At 46.2% G+C, this 16,949-nt stretch overlaps 1 protein-coding gene across 1 annotated transcript in view; it reads left to right on the forward strand.

The window, feature by feature from the left end:
* Nucleotides 1-16,949, forward strand: part of LOC147712219 (uncharacterized) — a 97,787-nt gene that overhangs the window by 43,019 nt on the left and 37,819 nt on the right. The window lies entirely within an intron of this gene.

Below are 16,949 nucleotides of genomic sequence, written 5' to 3' on the forward strand. Positions count from 1 at the left end.
TACAGGCAGAGGAAGAGGGACGAAACAGGTGAACTTCACCCCCCAAGAAGAACACGGGGAGAGATCGACCCGCAGAAAGAACTACAGGTGGTAAAATCTATCCCATCTCCTGTGATCAACATTTCAAAATATACTCTGAAAGAGGATGAAATGAGAGCACTCAATCGCGGTTTATCATTTGTGCCTACCGCCCTACCGAACATCTTCACCACATTGGTCGAACTTGCCAGCTTCTTTCGAAAAATTAGACTCAGATACTTTTTTAAAGACAGACCAATCCAGCACCCATCATCGACAACAGGTCTTAGGATCCCATCAACGTTTGTCCCCCCAACCCACACCATGACCCAACGCATCCTTGCATATGAAAGCCTTGTCACACGAGATGTCAGGAGGATCCTGGATGAGAGGAAATTCATCAAGTACAATATTAGCAAGGCAGAAAAACTGGCCCTAATATCCCTGAAAGAGAACAAATCGGTGGTGGTAAAACCCGCAGACAAGGGGGGTGCCATTGTAATACAGGACGTGGACAATTACAAGAATGAAATCCTCAGGCAATTAGGTGATGGTATCAGCTATAGAAGACTGCCTGGTGACCCCTCAAAAGAACTGGCAGCCGAAATACTAAGAACCACCCAAGAGGGTTTGGACCAAGGCTTCTTATCCGACCAAGAGTTCGGATTTTTGAACCAAAAAGACCCACGACTGCCGACTATTTACACTCTGCCAAAGGTGCATAAAGATTTGAATCAACCACCAGGAAGACCGATAGTCTCCGGCTGTGGCTCCATATTGGAACCCCTATGTAAATACATAGACTTCTTCCTCAAACCTTTAGCTGAAGACACTGCAACCTATATCCGGGATACCACACACACAATCAACTTAGTGGACGGATCCCCTTTTGACTCGAGACAAGAGCTACTAGCAACCTGTGACATTGTGTCGCTTTATACCAGCATACCTCAAGATGAGGCATTAGTTGTGGCTACACTGGCACTGAACAAAAGAGAGGCCCCTACTCGGGTCCCTACTGCTTTTATCATCTCACTCCTCAGAATCGCAATGATGAAAAAAAATTTCATGTTTCAAAATCTCTTCTACCTCCAAACCAAAGGGGTGGCTATGGGGGCAGCATTTGCACCGGACCTAGCTATAATCTTTATGTCAACATATGAAGAAACATTTGTACTCAATGACGTCAATCCATTCAGATCTAACATACGTACGTGGATGAGATACATAGATGACATCCTTCTGATTTGGACCGGCACTGAGAAGGAAATTCAAGACTTTTTTGTTTGGTTGAATAGAAGATCGCACGATATCCAATTCACCATCCAATATGACAAACAGCTGTCAATTTCTTGGACATTTCCATCATTGCTGAGGAAGGTACATTACACACTACCCTATTCAGGAAGCCGACCGAGAGGAATTCGTTACTCCAATACTCCAGCCATCATCCACGAGGTCTGAGGGACAATCTACCTTTCGGGCAATTCCTGCGAATACGCCGGAATTGTAGTAAAAAAGAGGACTACATGGAACAGTCGGAAATCCTCAAAGTACGCCTGATGGAACGCGGTTACCCCAAACGCCTAACCACAAAAGCCAGAAAAAGAGCATGGTTTAACCATCGAGACATCCTGTTACAACCTAATGAACAAAGAAGGAGAATGGAAGAACGCCTGATTTGTGTAACGACTTTTTCCACCCAGAGCAATTCTATAAAGAAAGTCATTAATAAACATTGGAACCTGATCTCCGAAGACCTGGACAGCAAAGACCTACCACTGCACTCCTTTAAAAAGGCCAAAAATATACGGGACCATGTGGTTTGTTCACTTCTTGAAACCACTAAAGAACCCACTATTACTTCAATGTGGAATCTCCCACCTATTGTGGGACATTACAGATGTGGCTCCTGCAAAGCCTGCCCTGCAACCATACAGACTAGAGAGTTTGTTCACAAACAAGTGAAAGTCATCCTTAAATCTCATACCAACTGCAATACCACTAATGTGATATACTGCATCATATGCCCATGTGATCTACCTTACATTGGACAACACAGCAACGTGCAAAGGTCAGATTCCTACAACACTGTAGTAGAATTAAATGCAAGGTACCTGGCGCCCCAATGGTAGAACATTGTATCGAAAAAAATCACGCACCTGACAGTCTGAGATGGGTCATTTTGGAACAGGTCACACTGGGCCCTAGGGGTGGGAGCCTAATCCCTATCCTGAATGTAAGGGAACTGAAATGGATCAATTCCTTCGACTCTGTAAAAAATGGCCTGAATGAGTCAGAGAATACATTTGTCCAACTTGCTAATTTGTAACTCCCAACCTGTTTTCCAAACATCACTTCACACAACCAGCATATGATTGTGCCGGTGTGGTGCATTTAACCGCCATGTTGGCAGGTTCATGCCGATCACCCTTTTTTGTCATACTGCCCACGTTAATCTGCATAGTGTATAATGCTGTATTTGGGTGTAATCTTTAAGCAGTTAAACCGCTGTGTGAGCAGGTTCCTGCTGATACCTATCTGATTACTGACTCTAATCCGTGTCTTTTAAATGTATGCCAATGTTTTAGCATTCTTCTAGGCTTTCTAAATTTGTCATTATCATTTCATGTGGTATTTTTTCCTCTCCGTGACAATCGGCTGAGATGCTCCGCCTTTTGTAAATCTAGACAAACAACACGCATATCTGTTTACCAGGTCTGTTGCCTGGTTACCCGGTCGGAGTCCTTTCTCAATCTCTAAGAGCCGCGTATTTAAGGCTCACCACGCCCCCTTCCAGGACACTTCCTGGTTACGGGAGACGCTCTTTCACCAAGAGACGCCCCGGCCAGCACAGAGCAGCCCTGCGCTAACGGGTAAGCCGTTTCCCTTCACATTAAATCGGTAACCGTCCGTTCCTTAGGACGCTTTACTTAAAGTCACTACGGCCCCCTCCTTTTTTTCCCCAGACACGGACTGAAAGTTTTTTCAGCGTGACTTCACCCCAGGCATTCCCCCGGACTCTGGAGACGCCTGCCTCCTGAGAAACCATTGACGAGTCAACTTTGATGACTCTGGGTAAGTTCATCTATACGCCCAACGCTACTTATTCAGCGACATGCTTATCCTTAGATAATTAATTATAAACTATCTACCATATCTTCCCTGCAGATACATATTTCTGACACGAGCCCGGCAGCCCTCCATCCAATTATTAATTAATGAGGCAATACAGATAATCATGGGTAAGCTCTTTTGTCATATCGAACTCGTTTATTGAGAGACGTGTGTTCCCATCTAACCTGAAATTCTTCTAAAAACTGTCCCCGTGTCTCTCCTTCAGAAACGGATTTTTGACACTCGCTCAGCCGTCCTGTTTGACCCTAGAGGCATCTCCAGAGCCTAGTACATTACAGTTAATCTTACCCACAAGGTAGGATTATTGAGCCTTTATAAATACCATCAATGTCAAAGAGGTACCCGTGTTTTCGGGACGCTCTAAAATTAAAAATTTTTCATTCCTGACACAGATTGACCTCTCCAACTAGCAGCTCCGCCTGGGATGCCCATTATCTCTATTTCACTGGGATATTAATGAGTAGCAATCTGATCACCCCCTGACCTGCATTTTTCAGCAGGTAAAGTCCTTATAGATACATTTGTCCTCATGTGTAGCCCTCAGTGTATTTTCTTTTTAACTATGTTCCCGGGCGGTACCCTCCGCTACGGTCCAGATAGGGATTAATTGCCCTGTGATGATTAATTTCTGATCCTCATTTTCTGTTCAACCCTAGGAGGTTTGCCCAACCCCCACCCCCGCTTGTCCTGAAGAAGACCCGCACTGTAAGGTTCAATCACCCTACGATCAATTGGGTCGAAACGTAGACTGTTCATCTACCCTTCATCAACTCCTATCACCGGCGCGATTTGTACGGCTTCATAGGAGCTTGAACCTTTTTTGAAAAAATTCCCAGTTTTTTCTGTTACTGCATAAGACCCTGATTGGATAGGGATCTTTTGAATTCATACCAGAATCTTTAATGTATAGTTTTTCTGTTTCTAATGAATGAAAAGTGAGTCACATCTTTCTTGTAAACTTTACCTCCCTCCCCTTTCCTCCCTTTCTCTATTTGGGCACATGAATCAATTTACAATTACGTGTATATTTTGCTCTTTATTGAATAACTTCAACTATGATGAAAAGAATGCATGGTGAATAAAACACTGCATTTCAACTACATCTTGGATTGATTACTTTCTGTTTAAATTGTTTAAAAATATTTTTGACTTTCCCCATCTCTTACCTACTCCTTGTTTGTTGGGGACCCCTCTTTTCTACAATACCTATATACCCAGGTCCCTTTGACTATTTGGGTCCAACCCTGTTCTGTAATATACTTCGGGCAGACACTCGTCTGCGAGGTTTTTTCCTTTCCTAGTTATACTTAACGTCGCCCCCTTGGGATTCATAACCAATGTTAAATGGCAGACAAAGAAATGTTATCTTACACTGAGGACTATATCAAACAACTTCTTTTAGATCCAACCAATAATTTTCTATCATCCAATTTACCCAATCTTGACTTCACCCTCAATGACAAAATTAGTAACCTAGAACGCCTAGAGAAGAAACTCATTAGAACGAAACTGCACGGACATTTTCTTGCACAATGCCTGCAGTCTAACATTATCCCTGTAGGCCTACAGGTGAAAGTGGAACCAGCAATCTTTGTCGACGTCCCCAAGTTTAGGGAAGGTTTCAGCTTTGTCGCGAACAATTGTTCGCGACACTGGATGGTGTTAGGCATTGAAACCGCCAACGAACAGATTTCCATCCTAACGAAACAAATTTCTGATTTAAAGGCTGAGATAACAGCTGACACAACCCTAACCAACTCGAAGGAAGCCCTCACCAAACTTGTCTCCACGATACAAGACTTCGAGACAACAACTATAAAGAAAAAACTGGAGAAACTTGCCAGAGACTTGAAATTATACGACAAGAAAAAGACATATCCCTACCTCCAGGACGAATACTACCGACAGGACTCGCAGGGTAGATTTACCAATCGAGGTCGAGGTGCCTATAGAGGGAGAAGAAGCTTTACTACTTTCTCGGATTCGTCCTATAGCTCGGGGGAAGACTCTGAGCAGGCCGGCCCTAGCGGATCCTACCGATACCAGGAAGCATACGGCCCCACCTACCAACCCAATTCTCCTTTTTTACGACAGGGTGGATGGAGACCCCCCCGAGGCAGAGGCAACAACTGGAACAGGGGATCAGGAAGAGGACAACAGAACTCGAGAGAGGAATGGGATACAGGCAGAGGAAGAGGGACGAAACAGGTGAACTTCACCCCCCAAGAAGAACACGGGGAGAGATCGACCCGCAGAAAGAACTACAGGTGGTAAAATCTATCCCATCTCCTGTGATCAACATTTCAAAATATACTCTGAAAGAGGATGAAATGAGAGTACTCAATCGCGGTTTATCATTCGTGCCTACCGCCCTACCGAACATCTTCACCACATTGGTCGAACTTGCCAGCTTCTTTCGAAAAATTAGACTCAGATACTTTTTTAAAGACAGACCAATCCAGCGCCCATCATCGACAACAGGTCTTAGGATCCCATCAACGTTTGTCCCCCCAACCCACACCATGACCCAACGCATCCTTGCATATGAAAGCCTTGTCACACGAGATGTCAGGAGGATCCTGGATGAGAGGAAATTCATCAAGTACAATATTAGCAAGGCAGAAAAACTGGCCCTAATATCCCTGAAAGAGAACAAATCGGTGGTGGTAAAACCCGCAGACAAGGGGGGTGCCATTGTAATACAGGACGTGGACAATTACAAGAATGAAATCCTCAGGCAATTAGGTGATGGTATCAGCTATAGAAGACTGCCTGGTGACCCCTCAAAAGAACTGGCAGCCGAAATACTAAGAACCACCCAAGAGGGTTTGGACCAAGGCTTCTTATCCGACCAAGAGTTCGGATTTTTGAACCAAAAAGACCCATGACTGCCGACTATTTACACTCTGCCAAAGGTGCATAAAGATTTGAATCAACCACCAGGAAGACCGATAGTCTCCGGCTGTGGCTCCATATTGGAACTCCTATGTAAATACATAGACTTCTTCCTCAAACCTTTAGCTGAAGACACTGCAACCTATATCCGGGATACCACACACACAATCAACTTAGTGGACGGATCCCCTTTTGACTCGAGACAAGAGCTACTAGCAACCTGTGACATTGTGTCGCTTTATACCAGCATACCTCAAGATGAGGCATTAGTTGTGCCTACACTGGCACTGAACAAAAGAGAGGCCCCTACTCGGGTCCCTACTGCTTTTATCATCTCACTCCTCAGAATCGCAATGATGAAAAAAAATGTCATGTTTCAAAATCTCTTCTACCTCCAAACCAAAGGGGTGGCTATGGGGGCAGCATTTGCACCGGACCTAGCTATAATCTTTATGTCAACATATGAAGAAACATTTGTACTCAATGACGTCAATCCATTCAGATCTAACATACGTACGTGGATGAGATACATAGATGACATCCTTCTGATTTGGACCGGCACTGAGAAGGAAATTCAAGACTTTTTTGTTTGGTTGAATAGAAGATCGCACGATATCCAATTCACCATCCAATATGACAAAACAGCTGTCATTTTCTTGGACATTTCCATCATTGCTGAGGAAGGTACATTACACACTACCCTATTCAGGAAGCCGACCGAGAGGAATTCGTTACTCCAATACTCCAGCCATCATCCACGAGGTCTGAGGGACAATCTACCTTTCGGGCAATTCCTCCGAATACGCCGGAATTGTAGTAAAAAAGAGGACTACATGGAACAGTCGGAAATCCTCAAAGTACGCCTGATGGAACGCGGTTACCCCAAACGCCTAACCACAAAAGCCAGAAAAAGAGCATGGTTTAACCATCGAGACATCCTGTTACAACCTAATGAACAAAGAAGGAGAATGGAAGAACGCCTGATTTGTGTAACGACTTTTTCCACCCAGAGCAATTCTATAAAGAAAGTCATTAATAAACATTGGAACCTGATCTCCGAAGACCTGGACAGCAAAGACCTACCACTGCACTCCTTTAAAAAGGCCAAAAATATACGGGACCATGTGGTTTGTTCACTTCTTGAAACCACTAAAGAACCCACTATTACTTCAATGTGGAATCTCCCACCTATTGTGGAACATTACAGATGTGGCTCCTGCAAAGCCTGCCCTGCAACCATACAGACTAGAGAGTTTGTTCACAAACAAGTAAAAGTCATCCTTAAATCTCATACCAACTGCAATACCACTAATGTGATATACTGCATCATATGCCCATGTGATCTACCTTACATTGGACAAACACAGCAACGTGCAAAGGTCAGATTCCTACAACACTGTAGTAGAATTAAATGCAAGGTACCTGGCGCCCCAATGGTAGAACATTGTATCGAAAAAAATCACGCACCTGACAGTCTGAGATGGGTCATTTTGGAACAGGTCACACTGGGCCCTAGGGGTGGGAGCCTAATCCCTATCCTGAATGTAAGGGAACTGAAATGGATCAATTCCTTCGACTCTGTAAAAAATGGCCTGAATGAGTCAGAGAATACATTTGTCCAACTTGCTAATTTGTAACTCCCAACCTGTTTTCCAAACATCACTTCACACAACCAGCATATGATTGTGCCGGTGTGGTGCATTTAACCGCCATGTTGGCAGGTTCATGCCGATCACCCTTTTTTGTCATACTGCCCACGTTAATCTGCATAGTGTATAATGCTGTATTTGGGTGTAATCTTTAAGCAGTTAAACCGCTGTGTGAGCAGGTTCCTGCTGATACCTATCTGATTACTGACTCTAATCCGTGTCTTTTAAATGTATGCCAATGTTTTAGCATTCTTCTAGGCTTTCTAAATTTGTCATTATCATTTCATGTGGTATTTTTTCCTCTCCGTGACAATCGGCCGAGATGCTCCGCCTTTTGTAAATCTAGACAAACAACACGCATATCTGTTTACCAGGTCTGTTGCCTGGTTACCCGGTCGGAGTCCTTTCTCAATCTCTAAGAGCCGCGTATTTAAGGCTCACCACGCCCCCTTCCAGGACACTTCCTGGTTACGGGAGACGCTCTTTCACCACGAGACGCCCCGGCAAGCACAGAGCAGCCCTGCGCTAACGGGTAAGCCGTTTCCCTTCACATTAAATCGGTAACCGTCCGTTCCTTAGGACGCTTTACTTAAAGTCACTACGGCCCCCTCCTTTTTTTCCCCAGACACGGACTGAAAGTTTTTTCAGCGTGACTTCACCCCAGGCATTCCCCCGGACTCTGGAGACGCCTGCCTCCTGAGAAACCATTGACGAGTCAACTTTGATGACTCTGGGTAAGTTCATCTATACGCCCAATGCTACTTATTCAGCGACATGCTTATCCTTAGATAATTCATTATAAACTATCTACCGTATCTTCCCTGCAGATACATATTTCTGACACGAGCCCGGCAGCCCTCCATCCAATTATTAATTAATGAGGCAATACAGATAATCATGGGTAAGCTCTTTTGTCATATCGAACTCGTTTATTGAGAGACGTGTGTTCCCATCTAACCTGAAATTCTTCTAAAAACTGTCCCCGTGTCTCTCCTTCAGAAACGGATTTTTGACACTCGCTCAGCCGTCCTGTTTGACCCTAGAGGCATCTCCAGAGCCTAGTACATTACAGTTAATCTTACCCACAAGGTAGGATTATTGAGCCTTTATAAATACCATCAATGTCAAAGAGGTACCCGTGTTTTCGGGACGCTCTAAAATTAAACAATTTTCATTCCTGACACAGATTGACCTCTCCAACTAGCAGCTCCGCCTGGGATGCCCATTATCTCTATTTCACTGGGATATTAATGAGTAGCAATCTGATCACCCCCTGACCTGCATTTTTCAGCAGGTAAAGTCCTTATAGATACATTTGTCCTCATGTGTAGCCCTCAGTGTATTTTCTTTTTAACTATGTTCCCGGGCGGTACCCTCCGCTACGGTCCAGATAGGGATTAATTGCCCTGTGATGATTAATTTCTGATCCTCATTTTCTGTTCAACTCTAGGAGGTTTGCCCAACCCCCACCCCCGCTTGTCCTGAAGAAGACCCGCACTGTAAGGTTCAATCACCCTACGATCAATTGGGTCGAAACGTAGACTGTTCATCTACCCTTCATCAACTCCTATCACCGGCGCGATTTGTACGGCTTCATAGGAGCTTGAACCTTTTTTGAAAAAATTCCCAGTTTTTTCTGTTACTGCATAAGACCCTGATTGGATAGGGATCTTTTGAATTCATACCAGAATCTTTAATGTATAGTTTTTCTGTTTCTAATGAATGAAAAGTGAGTCACATCTTTCTTGTAAACTTTACCTCCCTCCCCTTTCCTCCCTTTCTCTATTTGGGCACATGAATCAATTTACAATTACGTGTATATTTTGCTCTTTATTGAATAACTTCAACTATGATGAAAAGAATGCATGGTGAATAAAACACTGCATTTCAACTACATCTTGGATTGATTACTTTCTGTTTAAATTGTTTAAAAATATTTTTGACTTTCCCCATCTCTTACCTACTCCTTGTTTGTTGGGGACCCCTCTTTTCTACAATACATTCAATCCCAAGAGCAGATGAGCTTATAGATACTTTGGCCTCAGCCAAGTTTCTGAGCACATTTGATCTTACAGCCGGCTACTGGCAGATAAGATTAGCTGATGATGCAAAGCCAAAGACAGCATTTTCAACCCCTAGTGGGTACTATCAATTTGTGGCAATGCCCTTTGGTCTGAAGAATGCACCTGCCACTTTTCAAAGGATGGTGAACAAAGTCCTAACAGGCCTGGAAGACTACTGTGCAGCATATCTAGATGGTATTGCTGCCTTTAGCTCCACCTGTGAGGATCACCTGGTCTACCTGAGAAATGTTTTGGAGGGCCTGCAGAAGCCAGGCCTAACTATCAAGGCTACTAAGTGCCAGATAAGGCAGAGTCAAGTTGTGTACCTGGGCCACCTTGTAGGTGGAGGCCAGGTTCAAACATTACAGAGCAAAATCCAGACCATAATGGAATGGGTTGCTCCAACTACCCAGGCTCAGGTCAGAGCTTTCTTGGGCCTGACTGGGTACTACGGGAGATTTGTTACGGGGTATGGTTCCATTGTGACACCTCTGAATGACTTAACTTCTAAAAGAATGCCCAAGAAACTTCAGTGGACAGTTAGCTGTCAAAAGGCATTTGATGACCTGAAGCAGGCCATATGCACTGCACCAATTCTGCAAAGTCCTAACTACTCCAAATAATTCATTGTCCAAACAGATGCATCTGAGTTGGGGGTAGGGGCTGTGCTATCACAATTGAATGATGAAGGTCAGGACCAGCCAGTAGCTTTTATTAGCAGAAGGCTGGCCCCTAGAGAGAAACGTTGGTCAGCTATTGAGAGGGAGGCCTTTGCTGTGGTTTGGGCTCTAAAGAAGCTGAGGCCAAACTTGTTTAGCACTCACTTCACTGTCCAGACTGACTATAAGCCCCCTCTTATGGCTAAAACAGATGAAGGGTGAAAACCCCAAACTTTTGAGGTGGTCCATTTCCCTACAGGGGATGGACTATACAGTGGAACACAGACCTGGGAGTAACCATGCCAATGCAGATTGACTCTCCACGTATTTCCACTTAGAACATGAAGACTCAACTGGTCAAGGTTAGTTTAATGCCCCTGCATTTGGGGGCGGGGGGGGGTTGTGTAGGAGAGTAGGATCTGCTTACTATGGTTACTTTCACCTTTTGCTGGTGTTTCACAGTTTCTCGACTTTAGTCTGGCTGGGGCCCTGCTAACCAGGACCCCAGCCTAGCTGCTTCCTCTCTAAAATGATCGCATGTACATTAGGTACACTCCAGATTGGTTACTAGGTTACCCTTGTGAGTCCCTAGTATATGGTACCTTAGGTACTAATGGCATAGGTACCCCAGGGGCTGAGGCATGTATTAAGCCACCCCTGGGAAGCCTTCCAAAATGGCACCACAGGTCTGCTCCTGCAGCCTAGCTAAAGTGGTGCATACACCCCTTACTGAGATATAGGTTACCTATATCTACCTTTAATCACTGACTCATATAAACCTATAAGTCACTCCTAAGGCAGGCCTTATCAATCCTTAAGGCAGAGTGCTTGGTTTTGTGTGAGAGGGTGCCCATGCATGAGCAAGACCCCTCTGCAGCTTTTGGAGCCTATTCTCTGAGGCTGTTCTGTGATGCCGCCAGACCATATACTCTTAAGTGCATTATAACCTCTGGCAGGGGAGGCTTGGACAATAGGTTTCCTGTCACAGGGAGGTGTAACCACCTCCCAGACAGGCTTTAGTGTATTGGGGCTGGGTGGGTGCATTCTGAGAATACTTTTCAGACAGTGCTGGGGGCACACTTGGTGTCCCTGTGCATACCCCAGGTCTAACTGGTTGCAGGGGCACTCAGACCCTGCTCTGGCACAAAACCGGACAAAGGGAAAGGGGTGTAGCCACTCCCCTCCCTAGATCCTCCCATAGGTGGGTCCCCAGAGTATGTCCAACCCCTTTCTTCAGTGTAAGTAAGGGACCTCAGTCCTTAGGACTTTAGATTATACATGGACGAAACTCTGATACATATATCCTGGAACTTCGACATTCTACAATGACTAGAAAATGGTAGAATCTCCCTTGGGGTCAAGGAGTGACTGCCCTGCTCAAGCAGGCACCAAAGAAGCATCTTGCTGGTCTGCATTTCCGAGGCTTTCACCGGACCCCGAAGTATTTGCGACTCAGAACTAAGCATGGGCGGAAAATCCGTTCCATTCGCGGATTTTGTGGATTTTCAGTAAATTCGCAATCCGCGAGATTCGCGAATTTCCCGCAAAATCTGCGAGCGGAACGGATTGGGTCAAAAGTTCAAGCTGACTTTTGTAACTCTTTTAGAATGGCGCCGGCAAGCTGCCAGAGCCATTCTAAAATAGTTACAAAAGTCAGCTTCAACAGGAAGCTCTAATAGATCAAGTAAAGCAGGTGATCGAGTTGAAGGTCAAATTCAGTTACACAAACTTGGGGTGATTAATGATTGTGTAACTTAATTTGACCTTCAACTCGAGCACCTGCTTTACTTTATCTATTAGAGCTTCCTGGTGAAGCTCTTTGTAGCTATTTTAGAATGGCGCTGGCAGCTTGCCGGCACCATTCTAAGTGGGGCTGAGGGTAGAAGGGCACAAAAGTGGGACAGAGGGCAGAAGGGGATAAAAAATGAGTGGGGCAGAGGGCAGAAGGGCACAGAAACAAGTGGTACAGAGGGCAGAAGGGCATAAAAAACAAGAGGGTGGCAGTGATTAACCAGGCAAAAAAAAAAACCTCCGAACACGCAAAGCGCCCAGCGAACACGCAAAGTGCCCCGCGAACACGCAAAAATAAAAAATTCCGCAAATTTGCACAAATTCGCGAATTTTGCGGATTGCGAATTCGCAAATCTGCAAATTCGCGGATCGCGAATTCGCAAAATTCGCCCATGCTTACTCAGAACATGAACTTCTAGACTTCTCAGAGGCCGACACGAGATCCCAGCAAAGCTTAGACCTGCAGCCCTCGCGAGACCCCCAGCGACATACCATTGTAAAAAGAGGAGTCTGTCTATGTGATATAATATACCGGAATTAATTGCTTGGTTATACACAATCTTTAAAAATTGTTGGTTCAGAATTAGTGAACTGATTGTGTGAATACCCGACTTCCTCTTTAGTGTACCATCTGTCTCCATATTTGGACACTTCCTTGATTATGTGTAATTATTTGGGTGAAAATTGGAAAACAATTTTTACAAGTCTATTTTAGAATCATGTTTGTAGGATTATTGTTAATTTTTGTAACAATGATGTGAATATACGTGTATTTTGTATGATTATTTATATTGCATAAAAAAAGAGAATAACATTTTTGAAGTTCAGATTGCCAAAAATAAAATAGGGGATCATCATGACTTGATGGCATGTGTTCATTATATGAAAAAAGTGATAAATTAAGACTGAGAATTACGTTCTTACTGTAGGGCGAATTTATAGTCCCTGTACTTAATTTGGAAATTGATCCCTCCCCACTCGTTCCTGTTATTTGCACTCACGAGTGACGTGGGACCGGAACTCCTAGACACTGTGCACATTTGCTAGTGCATCAACTTCCCGAGCTTTCCCGAAGTTGTGCATTGGGCTACTTGTAGTCCAAGCCCCGAGCACCATCTGCACCGAAGATTGTGGACCTACACTCCAAGAGTGTTCCGTGAGCCCCTTTCTAGCATTTCTGCTCGAGGCCCCTTCGTGATCCCTGGTCCGTCGACTGGTGGGTCCCCATGAAGATAACTCTTCTTTACTTTGGGCTTCCCCGGTTGCTCCAGATGTGCCCTGACTCCCCTTCAAAGGGTGAGTCTCTCAGGCCTTGCTGGTCTGCATCGAAGCCAATCTCTGCTTTCTGCATGGGTTGCTGTTGCCAAGGCTTGTTGGGTCTAATCCGGAAACCAACACTGCAGCACTCGACATCCTTCGTGGGACAGCTCGAATCCAGTGCCTGGTTGTCATCGACGCCCCTCCTGGTCCTCGTGGGTGAAGAATCAATCTTCACCTTCTTCACCAGCAAGCACCCGACATCAGTGGGCATCGGCTCATTGCCTTCCTGGTCACTGGCTAGTGACCCAGACTCTGTCCCCTCTACTTTCAGGTTCTTCACATCTTCGATCCAGGCTTGGATCACTCCGGACACTTTCCACTTGGTTGCCAGCAGCACTTTTGCAGCAACTCGCCATTGAAATCAACGACGAAACCCGACATCAAAAGACACCTATGCACCGACTTCCCTGGGTGAGGTAACTCGAGTACTACGGTGCTCCCGTGGGTGTTGACTCTAGAACCTCCTAGTACTAAAGGGGTTTGCTCCAAGTCCTCTTCTAAGTGTCCTTTTCCTTTAAAATTCCAACCGCGACTTTCCCCTTAGTAGCTAATGGTGATTCACGGCTGTGTTTAGACACTGCACGCATCCCCGTGGGTCCCCTGTGTCACTACCTTGGGTGGTCCCTGGTGGCTCCAGCGGTTCTGAAGGCTCTAGGCCTTGTATCTATGTTAGTCGTGGTTCTTATACCACTTTCTTTTTTTTTTTTTTTAATTTTTTGAAAACCTTTATTGCACAGTAGAATCAAACAAATACGGGCCTACAACCATCCGGCTGGCCTCGGCAGCATTTGAAGCACAGTAGCAAGCTATGGGGCGACCCGGCAGAATATGAACGCAAAGCAAGATGAAACTGAGTTACACTGGAAACATATGCGCCACCGGGAAGTAGGAGAAGTGAAGGTTTAATTTTAAAGTTTTTAGTATGTCCATAAAAGAAGCAGGAAAGGATCGGAGGCAAAATAGACCATCCAGGACATAAGTGGGCAAGTGTCAGCATCGGCATCAAGCAAACAATATCAGCTAAGCAATTGACCGCAGAAGACTAGGGCAGGAGAAATTTTAAGCAAACATTACTACGGTCGGCAGCTACCACCCACATCACAGCGATCCACCCAATGACCCCGAGAAAAAGGAGGAGAGAAAAGAGTAGAAGTAGAAGAAATAAAACTAAGGCCCATAGAAACGAAAACGAACAAAGGAATACCTGCCCCACCCAACACGCATGCAGAGGCTACGGCCTACCCCCCCCCCTAGCAGTGTGTCTGTCGCCCAAAAAAGAGTACCCGAAATGCAGAAGAAGAGAAAAGAGAGAAAAGAAGTCACAGAAGGCCGGAGGAGGGCCCATGTAAAATGAACAAACAATCAACGTATTCACCCTCGGCCATCCCTCCTCGGATCCCGACCCGACACCGTAATAACATATACCACCCCAGCAGTTCTGGTTATCCTTCGACAATGTCAGCATCCGACCACATTAGAAACGTGAAGACAGTATCAGCCTTGTCCCCGTCGATCCAGCCAGACAATGAGGTCCAGGCGAGCAGCGGCCATCTTAGACGGGAGTCGCAGATGTAAAAACCACAACCGAGCCAAAAACCCTTCGCAGAGGTCTGTCCCACGTAGTGCCAAACAGTCAATAGCTACCCAGTAAAGGTGGAAACCCAGCAGCAGTACCTGAAGGCCGACTGATCAGGGCCATAGCAGCAATCCCATGATAGAGCAGGGGGGCCCACCGGGGGACCACGAGGTAGGCACAAAGCAGGGCGGCCAGCAAGAACTCTCCAGCCGATGGACAGGGTCTAGCGCCGCACTTCCCAGCGCATCCTGAATCGGTGACCCGGCAGCCGTCTCGTCCGGAGTTTTCCGTGCTTCCACACACGACAGGATACACTGGTCACCACCGCCGATCGCAGGGTGTAGCAAGGCGGGCAGAGAATGACGAGCAATACAGCAATCCGGGGGCTCACCAGGCACCACAGCATCCAGTCGGTCCTCCAGGTCCCGGGCGTTCGCCTGCATAAAGGATCGCAGGTCGCGCAGGGCGTTCAGAACAGCAGCAATAACAAAGGGTTCCTCAGCAACAGAGTTATGCGCCCAGAGGGCGTCGCCATGTTGTCGTCCTCGGTAATGTCCGCCAGAGCCCATCTCGAAAACAAAGCCAGTAGTGTTACCAATAGGCACAATCGCCACGGAGCAACTACCGCAAATCTGTCTCCAGCTGCCCGGACCTAGCTACAAAGCAGCATACATTTCGAAGAGTGCCCCGTGCAACACTCCGAAGACAGCAAGCCGAGGTGCAGGGCGCCGGGTGAAATGGCGTCCACCGTAGCGCTGAGGAATGGGGAAGCTCCCAGTGCCGGTCTCAAGTCGGGTGAGGGACACAATGTATCTCCTGCCGCAGTCCCTGGAAGCAAGCGTGGAAATGTGCAGGGCCGGGCGGTAAACTGTATCAATTGCTGCAACAGTAACTCGCCAGCCGCCGGTCCCTCCCACTGCAAGCGTCCGCTGTTGCCGAGTCCTGGGGCAGTCGCCTTCGAGAACAAAGACCCGGTCCCTCACACGCCGCGGTGTAGCGAGACAAGGGCGTATCTCCGGGTCCACCGCAAGCTGCACAGCGGGGAGTACATCATCCGAGTCGGGAGCCCAGCCCGAGTCCGAAGCGCCGACTTTCAGACAGGATGGACGTCAGGATCTGCAGCGATTCGGGCAGAAAGCGGGCGGGTCAGCGGAGCCGAGGAGTCAGGCGGCCATCATGGTTGCAGGCTTGGCTCCTCCCTCCTTATACCACTTTCTTAATATATGGTTTGGTACGCCCCTAGGGCTCAACGTATATTGTGCTAATTAACTGTGTGCTAATTACGTTTACTGAATGTACTTTTGCCTGTAGCCTGATAAAGAGACTAGAGGGATGTGTTCAGAATAAATACATATATTATATATATATGGTGTGGTTCTCCTTTCATTTGGTCATTCACGAGATTATAGACTGGTAAAACAAGCTGCTTTACATTCCTCCAAGACTTAGCCTGAAGGCTGCTCTCCACAGCTACCACTAGGATAGCTTTCTATAAAGGTTGTCTTTAACCTACCATCAATAAGGATCGTTTGGACTGGTGCAAGGTGCCCACTAGAATAGTGGACAGCATATGCCAGACCAACTTCTCACAGCGGCCAGAGGGCCAATTGCAGCGATGCCGGCCCGCCACCCTCGGAAAAAGTAACAGTGCCCGAGTCTGATATAATAGTAGTTGCTAATGGCTGCCATAATAAATAAAATTTGTGGAGCGCTGTCTAACTGAGCTGCCTGCCCCTGTACTGCTTAGAAGTGTGCACTGTAGTCCCGCGGTCCCTGTCTGCTCTGCTCAGTTTTTTCAGCTGCTGTATAAGCCCACACCTCGTTTTGGGTCGGTGTGTCT

The sequence above is a fragment of the Lissotriton vulgaris genome, chromosome 5 (assembly GCF_964263255.1).
Source record: "Lissotriton vulgaris chromosome 5, aLisVul1.2, whole genome shotgun sequence".
NCBI lineage: Eukaryota > Metazoa > Chordata > Amphibia > Caudata > Salamandridae > Lissotriton > Lissotriton vulgaris.